The following is a 9521-nucleotide window of genomic DNA, read 5'->3' on the forward strand; positions in this document are numbered from 1 at the left end:
AAATTTGCTTATGAATTTAAATATTTTTTTAAACATTTCTTACGTAAGGAGTAAAAAAAATGTGCGTATATTTTACGGAAAAAAAGTTGCCGGACTTTTACTGTAAAATATGGTGTTTTTTTTAATTATTATTAGTATTATTTTGAGGCACACGCACTAACCCCTGTTCCGCGTGGTGCCGATTTTTACAACATATTATTGTAAATAGAAATACAATACCGCTGTTTAATTTTATTTTGGCAACTCAGCTGAAAGTTTTTACCAGAATAAAATGCGGTACCATAAAATTGTGGATTTTACAGTAAAAAAAAAAGAAAAACTGACAGTTCAGTCGACATAATTTTACTGTAAAAAACAAACATTGGTAGTTATTTTTTAAACTTACAGTAAAATGTTGTAAAAAAAAAAAAACCTCCCTAAATTTTCCAGCAAAAAAAATTGGTCATTTTTATAGTGTAAAATTTGATGGATAACTTGCTTCGAAATCATAAGTTAAGCAGATATTTAAGTATCTATTTGGATTGTGACCAACAAAGTTAGATAATATAATATTTGTTGCAATATTGGAAACAATTTTTTTCCCTGTCAAACTACAAAATAACCCTAATACCTTTAGTACGAAAGTAAAGTTTTATTGACACATACTATTTCCAGGCTTTTGCGGGCCATATAGAATTAGATTAGAGATAGATTAGATAGTACTTTATTTATTCCTTCAGGAGAGTTCCTTCAGGAAAATGAACATTTTCAGCACAATCCCATTTAAGATCAGACAAACATTACAGGAGGTGGAGGGCCGGATCTGGCCCGCGGGCCTTGAGTTTGACACCTGTGCACTAGACACACCAATGAGCTTGTTTATAGATGTACAATAAAACTCCTCATAAGAAGTTGCATTTGGTTATAACTTTGTGACATGATACAATGCACATTAATGGACATACCAAATACAAACGCGATAGTTTGTAGCCAAAGGCTGATTTCCATCTGCATCTCATTGCAAAGAAACAAGCCCATGGCTCCCACTAATTCAGCGTTATAGCGAGTTTTAATTTTCATGCACTTAATTTTGCTTAATTTATCTGGAAAAGTGGAAAGCCGGTCCCTGAAAATAATGCCTACATTAAACTGGTCCGTCGTGCAAAAAAAGGTTGGGGTCCACTGTTGTAAAGTACAGGGCCAGGAACCGAACCTTGTGGAACTCGACAAGTGACCTTAACGCTTGTGTAATGTTCATATTGTTGTTACTCAGCCAGCGTTTGTGGGTCTGATGGTCCCGTTGCATTTTGTGGCTTTTAATGCCTCACAATCAAACACTTTTATGTTAACATACTGAACAGATGTTTACCTCATCCAAATAAACGTCTGTTCACTATGTTAACATAAAAGTGTTTGATTGTGAGTAGCAACAATATGAACGTTGCGCAGAAAATTTCTCCGCCAGTTTCTGAATCCCACAGGGGATTCTTCTTTTGTGTTTCTGCACCTGGGGTTCCCACACAAGGTTGCAACTTGTTTGTCAACATTGTCTGCTCTCATTTTCTTGCACATTTGACCCTCTGATGTTCTGTGTACCTACACTCCTCCTGCCTACGCCAGCTGTGTGTGCGTGTGTGTGTGTGTGTGTGTGTGTGTGTGTGTGTGTGTGTGTGCGTGTGGTACACAAAACATAATTTTTCACACTTGTATTAGTCAGTTTTAAAAAATAAGGGTTTTTAAGCCTTTTTTAATAGCATCCACAGTCTGTGGTGCCCTCAGGTGGTCAGGGAGAGCGTTCCACAGACTGAAAACGGCGGAGCAGCAAGCCCGGTTTCCCATTGTTCATAGGTTTGTCCTCGGAGGTTGGAGGAGGTTAGCCTGTCCGGAGCGGAGGTGTCGTGTGGAGGATGGTGTTCCATCCATCTGTTTTCTACCGCTTGTCCCTTTCTGTTTTGTTGAGCGTGCATTACATGGCTGGTAACTGTTACTAGGTACATAGTGGGTGGGTGGTTGCGTGTGGTACACAGAACATCAATTTCCACACTTCTATTAGCCCCCGGTCCAGTGGACCCGGACATCTTATATGTAATAGAAATGTGAAGGGGGGTGTATGGTGTGTGTTCATTAAATATGTATTCTTATATATGTTCTTCACAGAAAATGAGCCAAAGTCAGTGAGTCTCAGTTTGAAAAATTAATTAATTGTATCATTTTTCTTTTGATAAAAAATGAAAACGGGTCCCACAGACCCGAACACCACACAAGGGTTAAAATACTGTGTATCCTTTTAGTGAGATGAGAGCTCAATCAGAAAAATATACCGATACGTGATTATGATACGCATGGCAGCGATATATGAATTGCGATATAGACTTTAAACAGTGTCGCCGCTCCCTATAATGTTTCAGGAGTCTGCAGTATCTTCAGGGAGCTTTTATTTCCCTTCCTCGGCGTGTTATTTGGTTAGTAGCACACAAACCCTGCTTGTCATCCATTTCTCACCAGCGTTGACACTCATCCAGGAAGACGCTTTGGCCCCCACAAATTGAATTGGGAACATTAATATTCCACAAAGGGCCTTTTAGACTGTAAAACAAAGCGAGACATATAATATTCTGTCAGCATATGCTCTGGGACTCCTCCATCTGTGTAACGACAACACCTCCAGTGCCCTCGGAAAGGTTTTTGGAACCGACTCAGTGTGTATCGTATGCATGTAAGTGACCCGTGTGTGTGTGTGTCACATGCGTACACACCCGTAGTACATGCAAATCCTGCCCTTTCATCAGCACGCCAGGTGAAACATGGAGTACAACAAGACCCTGGCTGGGGTCATCTGCATGCATCTGCGGCTGTTTCTGCTATTATTTATCCTCCGCGTTCTATTACCCTATTAGCTAATTCCCCGGAGGCACCTTATCTGTACTGCCATCTGCTGGCACCGTATTCCAACTGATTAATGAACAAACAAGGCTTAAAAAAGAGCAGGCTCTCATTAAAACTCATTTTAGAGGACAAGCACAGGCCTGAGTGCCAAAATTCCTTTTTGTTAATCAAACTGACTTCCCTTCACGCGCTTTCCTCCCTTCTCCACTGATAAGTTCCAAGGCACAAGCTGAGGAGGAGAAGATGCTCGGATGAGATGTCTTACTGAAATAAAGGCCCACGAGGGGAACGTAGGAGGAGACAAAAGACTTGAGGGAAATATGAGACATGCACCTGCACCGCAACGAGGATGTAGGCTGGAACTGAAGCACAAGACCATTAAGGACGAGTTATTACCCGCATGGGAGTTATTGGCTTTGGGATTTTTTTATGGGCCTCGTGATGGTTGGAAATTGGCAGGAGATCCAACACACTTGTAGCATTAATGGAACGCTGTTGAGAACAAGATGCTGTAAGAAGTACTTCACATACCTGACTGTGTATGCAAATGAAAGTATATAAGTGGGGTCAAGGGGTCTAACCCTGCTTTTTTCCGGGCTTTTTTGCTCCCGGTTTCATTTAAAATTGTCAAAAGTTGATGCAAAAAAATACATGCACAACTACTTTTTCCAGGAACGTCAGTACAGAATAATGTACGACACTTTTTCCACTGCAGGGGGTGTCAATTCCCGGCTTGTGCGCGCAGAGTCTGCATCGAAAAAAACACAGAGGGCCTCATGTGTAACAATTTGTGTGGATTTCTTACTACAAATTTGTGTCATGGCCCGGGCGTATGTCAATGCGCATTCCTCAATGAGCGCACCTCGGGACACGCCCACGGCCACTCCTCTCCTCTACACGTCACTCCACCGGCAGCAAGCAGCTGCTTTTAATCTGCAATCAGCGCACCTGTCGATGATGATCTTTTTGGGCTTCTTAAGCAAGTGCAGACCTGCGTTCCGGGCCAGAACATAATCTTTTGTTGGTACCGTAAGTAATATCATAGCTCTATGCATCCTCTCATTCTCTATTTGTGTCCTGTCGTTCCTGCAGCAAATCCCCGTTCCTGCGTGGCGAGCTGTGCATCTTGTCTTTGTCGTTAGTCCTCTCTGGTTCTCTGGCTGTCCCCTTGGATCTCGACCTTTCGCATGGACACGGACCTTCTACGCCTCGCTTAGCCCCCGACTATATGCCTGCCCATGCAATACCTTCTTGCCTTGGCCCTGCAAATGTTGAACATTGCGGTAACACACTTAAAGTTAAAGTGCCAATGATTGTCACACACACACTAGGTGTGGCGAAATTATTTTCTGCATTTGACCCATCATGCTTGATCACCCCCTGGGAGGTGAGGGGAAAAGTGGGTGGCAGCAGTGGCCGCGCCCAGGAATTATTTTGGTGATTTAACACCCAATTCCAACCCTTGATGCTTAGTGCCAAGCAGGGAGGTAACGGGTCCCCTTTTTAAAGTCTTTGGTATGGCTCGGCGGGGGTTTGAACTCACAAGCTACCGATCTCAGGGCGGACACTCTAACCACTAAGCCTCTGAGTAGGTACACACTACAGCTAATCACACACATCGCCTCACATACTCACTTTTGGATCTAGTTCACACATGCCATTTCCTTGTTTAATATTGTTATTGTTCGATTATAATATATAGTGTTGATATACTAACCCCGTTTCCATATGAGTTGGGAAATTGTGTTAGATGTAAATATAAACGGAATACAATGATTTGCAAATCATTTTAAAACCCATATTCAGTTGAATATGCTGCAAAGACAAATAATCATTAACTTTAGAATTTGATGCCAGCAACACGTGACAAAGAAGTTGGGAAAGCTGGCAATAAATACTGATAAAGATGAGGAATGCTCATTAAACACTTATATGGAACATCCCACAGGTGTGCAGGCTAGTTGGGAACAGTTGGGTGCCATGATTGGGTATAAAAGCAGCTTCCATGAAATGCTAAATAACAAACAAGGATGGGGTGAAGGTCACCACTTTGTAAGCAAATTGTCGAACAGTTTTAGAACAACATTTCTCAACGAGCTACTGCAAGGAACTTAGGGATTTTACCATCTACGGTCCGTAAAATCATCAAAAAGTTCAGAGAATCTGGAGAAATCACTGCACCTAAGCGATGATATTACGGACTTCTGATCCCTCAGGCGGTACTGCATCAAAAACGAGACATCGGTGTGTAAAGGATATCACCACATGGGCTCGGGAACACTTCATAAAACCACTGTCAGTAACTACAGTTGGTCGCTACAGCTGAAAGTGCGAGTTAAAACTCTACTAAACAAAGACAAACCCATTTATCAACAATATCCTGAAACGCCACCGGCTTGACAGGGCCCAAGCTCACCTAAGATGGACTGATGCAAAGTGAAATGGTGTTCTGTGGTCTGACGAGTCCACATGTCCTCCAGAACAAAGAGGAAAATAACCATTCGGATTGTTATAGGCGCAAAGTTCAAAAGCCAGCATCTGTGATGGTATGGGGATGCATTAGTGGCCAAGGCATGGGTAACTTACACATCTGTGAAGGCACCAATAATGCTGAAAGGTCCATACAGGTTTTGGAGCGACATATACTGTATTGTCATACAAGCAACGTTATCATTACGCCTGTGCTCATTTCAGCAAGACAAGTGTTACAACAGCGTGGTTTCGTAAAAAAAGAGTGCGGGTACTTTCCTGGCCCGCCTGCAGTCCAGAGCTGTCTCCCATCGAAAATGTGTGGCGCATTATGATACAGACATGTATTTGTCTGTATCTTTAGATAAACAAGCTGTTGATATAAATGAAGTAGGCCGTATTCTTTAACAGTTATATGATATCTCGTTTCCATATATTCTATTGGAGCACGCACACACACACACACACACGCACACACACACACACACGCACACACACACACGTTCAATTCCATTGAACATACTGTCTAAACCTCTTGTCTCATTAAAACTCAGATCTGTGAAGGCTATTTCAACAGTAACATAACCTCAGTAATACAAATGTTTGCGAATCACCTATTAAACTCTTTGTCTCTGACAGACCATAACACAACTCTATTTCAAGGCTATTTCAACCCTGTGGAGGGAAAAGTAAAAATTCTATACACAGTCTTTATATCGCTCAGGAGGCTTTACCACTCGGCCTCTGTGTGTTTTCATCAAAGACGGTGAGGCCTCTGCAGGTGGTTGCTGGTAACTGGAACTCAGATCTGGTGGAAGATCTCTAATCAGCCTGAACCTCCTGTGCAGGTGTTGGTGGCTCTGACGCTGATGTGTCTTTTTGTGCTGCAGATGAGGGCTTTTTATCGGGTGTGGTCATGATGTGCGAGGAATCAATTCCTTTTCCGTTTGAATGAGATAAGACCTTGGTGTCTAAAATCTCTTGAGGACTTTGTCCGTTTTTCGGCATCCTTTTTCTTTCCCCGCTTAGATTATCAGGTAGGTGTCTGACATTGAACCTTTTGTTGAAATTACACTTGTACAGTTGTTTTGCGTCGGCGTCCGTGTGCCTCACCTGCTGTAGGTCTGGCCATGTTGGCTGCAGGTGTAACTCCAGTGTGAGGATGATTGTCCTTATCTGTCTGCCCATCAGTTGAGCTGGACTTGCTCCTGTAGCTTGAATAGGGGCGGCGAGGTAGCTCACTAGCAGCTATAGGGTCTCACTGTTTCAGTGTTTTCTTTGCTGTTTGAACAGCCCTTTTGGCTTCGCCATTAGCTTGGGGATAGTGGGGACTGGTTGTAATATGTTGGAAGTCATAGTCTTTTGCAAACTGTTGAAAGGCTCACCTTGTAAACTGTGGGTCATTGTCTGTAATGAGAATGTTGGGACAGCCCCACCTTGCAAACATATGTTTTGACCTGAAGCATGTCGTCTCACCAGACAGGTCTGGCAGATGTGCAATCTCTATGTATCTAGAGCAATGATCAACAGCTACGAGGTAGTGCTGCTTGTGAATTTCACATACGTCCACTCCAACTCTCTCTCATGGGCGGTTAGGCAGTGGTCATTAGAGGTTCTCTTCTCTATCCATCCATTCATCCATCCATTTTATACCGCTTATTCCCTTTGGGGTAACGGGGGGGAGTAAGCCGGAGTACCCAAAGGGAACCCACGCAGTCACGGGGAGGACATGCAAACTCCACACAGAAAGATCTTGAGCTCGGGAACTCTTCTCTGTGTCGGTCGTAATTCCTGACAATCTTGGCAGCTGCTGACTAACTGTTCTATCTCCTGGCCTGTGGCAGGCCACCAGACACTCACCTGGGCACTTTCATGACATGTCACTTTGCCCTGGTGATCACAGTGAATCTTTTGCAATATATCAGCACGCATGTTGTGAGGAATGACAATTCTGTCGCCGTGTAGGACTAATCCATGGGAGATGCAAAGGTGTTGTCTTGCATTGGAGTAAAGCCCCACAGCATGTGAAACATTGGAGGTATACTTGGGCCAACCGCACCTGATGTAGTGGGTCACCTGTTCCATGTCCCTGTCCTTCGCTGTCTCCAGTTTTATGACATCCAATCTGGTGGATGAGATGGTCCACGCACTTCTGACCGTATCCTCATAGGCCTCCACCTCCTGGATCAGCTCACAGACCTCAGCAGTGACAACTGGATGGTGGTGTCTTGAGAGTGGGTCTGCAACAATGAGGTATTTGCTTGTGCGTATCATGCGCTACAATCCAGTAGCAGTATGTGTGCCTGGCAGTCTTTGGCACCTCAGTGGGACTGAGTCGAGGTCTTTGGCATTTATCAGTGGCACCAGTGGTTTGTGGTCAGTTTGAAGCTTGAAACTTTCTAGGCGATATAGGAGTCTTGATAACTTCTCGCGGGCTTCACGGTGGAAGAGGGGTTAGTGCGTCTGCCTCACAATACGAAGGTCCTGCAGTCCTGGGTTAAATCCCGGGCTCGGGATCTTTCTGTGTGGAGTTTTGCATGTTCTCCCCGTGAATGCATGGGTTCCCTCCGGGTACTCCGGCTTCCTCCCACTTCCAAAGACATGCACCTGGGGATAGGTTGATTGGCAACACTAAATTGACCCTAGTGTGGGAATGTGAGTATGAATGATGTCCGTCTATCTGGGATGGCCCTGCGATGAGAGGGCGACTTGTCTAGGGTGTATCCCGCCTTCCGCCCGATTGTAGCTGAGATAAGCGCCAGCACCCCCCGGGTATAAGCTGTAGAAAATGGATGGATGGAGAACTTCTCGCATGCCCACACAGTACATCACCCCTATATTAGCGTCCCTTCACTGGCTCCCTGTGCGTTATCGAATCAAATTTAAACTCCTTCTATTTGTTTTTAAATGTCTAAACAACCTCGCGCCAACATATCTCTCTGACCTCCTTCAGCCTTACTGCCCCACCCGATTTCTAAGATCCACCAATCAGCTGCTACTGACGGTCCCTGACACAAGGCTGAAGCTTAGAGGTGACAGAGCTTTCGCCGCTGCTGCTCCCAAGCTCTGGAACGACCTACCTCTGAGTGTTAGACAAGCCTCCTCTCTTCCTGTTTTTAAATCTCTCTTAAAAACGTACTTTTATTCTTTGGCTTTTAACACAGTGATATCCATCCTGCAATGGCGCCCCATTATACACCTGCTGTGAACCTGTTTTTATGTTTTATTTATTTATTTTTTATCATGTTCTGTTTGTGTTGTGTTGTTTGCTCCGTCCTCGAATTATTTTTTAACCTGCCCATTGTACAGCACTTTGGTTACTCCTGTGGTAAATGTTAAATGTGGTTTATAAATAAAGTTGATTTGATTTGATTTGAATGTATTGCTTTTCTGCATCTGTTAAGACTCGCGAACAGTAGGCTATCGGTTTCAGCGTGCCGTCATGGTCCTGTAGGATGACTCCTCCTAAGCCATACTGTAACTGCTGGCATCAGCGCTCACAATTGTGGTCCTTTTTAACGTCGTAGAACACCAGCACAGGTGCTTCTATGATTAGACGCTTCACTTTCTGAAATGCGTCTGCCTGCACTGGGCCCCGGGTCCATTCAGTGTCACTTCTCAGACGTTCATTGTGTGGCCTTGTGGCCTCTGACAGATGTGCAACGTACCTGTCCAGGTAATGGACCATGTCCAGCACTCTTCTTTTTGGCACCGACCGAATCTTGCCGGTCCAACCGAGCACCAATTTACTTAAAATCCAACACTGCCACGTTACAGCACCTGGGCTGCGGGTGACGTCAGGGCCAGTTGCAGACGCTATCACTAGGTATGTAGTAGCTAATGATAAAAGATAATCATGATAATCTCATATTTTACTGTTTTAAATAAAATGATCTAAAGACTGTGATTGATATTTACGTTTTGACAAGCACACGGACTGACTAGTGCAAGTTCACTAGCCTAAATGCTTGCATGAAAATGAGAGGCATTAATGTCTTTCCCCAATAATAAATGACATGCCCCAATCTGAATTCATACACACATTGTTGTCTGAGCAACTAAACTATTCATTTGTGTAAATGAACCGATAAGTTGTGCTGTCATATCACACAATGATCGATCCCAGAAATACGAGACGGAGTAACAACAAAATAGTACAGCGACCACCAGAAATAATAAATATTCAT

The sequence above is a fragment of the Nerophis ophidion genome, linkage group LG01, assembly GCF_033978795.1.
Source record: "Nerophis ophidion isolate RoL-2023_Sa linkage group LG01, RoL_Noph_v1.0, whole genome shotgun sequence".
NCBI classification, from domain to species: Eukaryota; Metazoa; Chordata; class Actinopteri; order Syngnathiformes; family Syngnathidae; genus Nerophis; species Nerophis ophidion.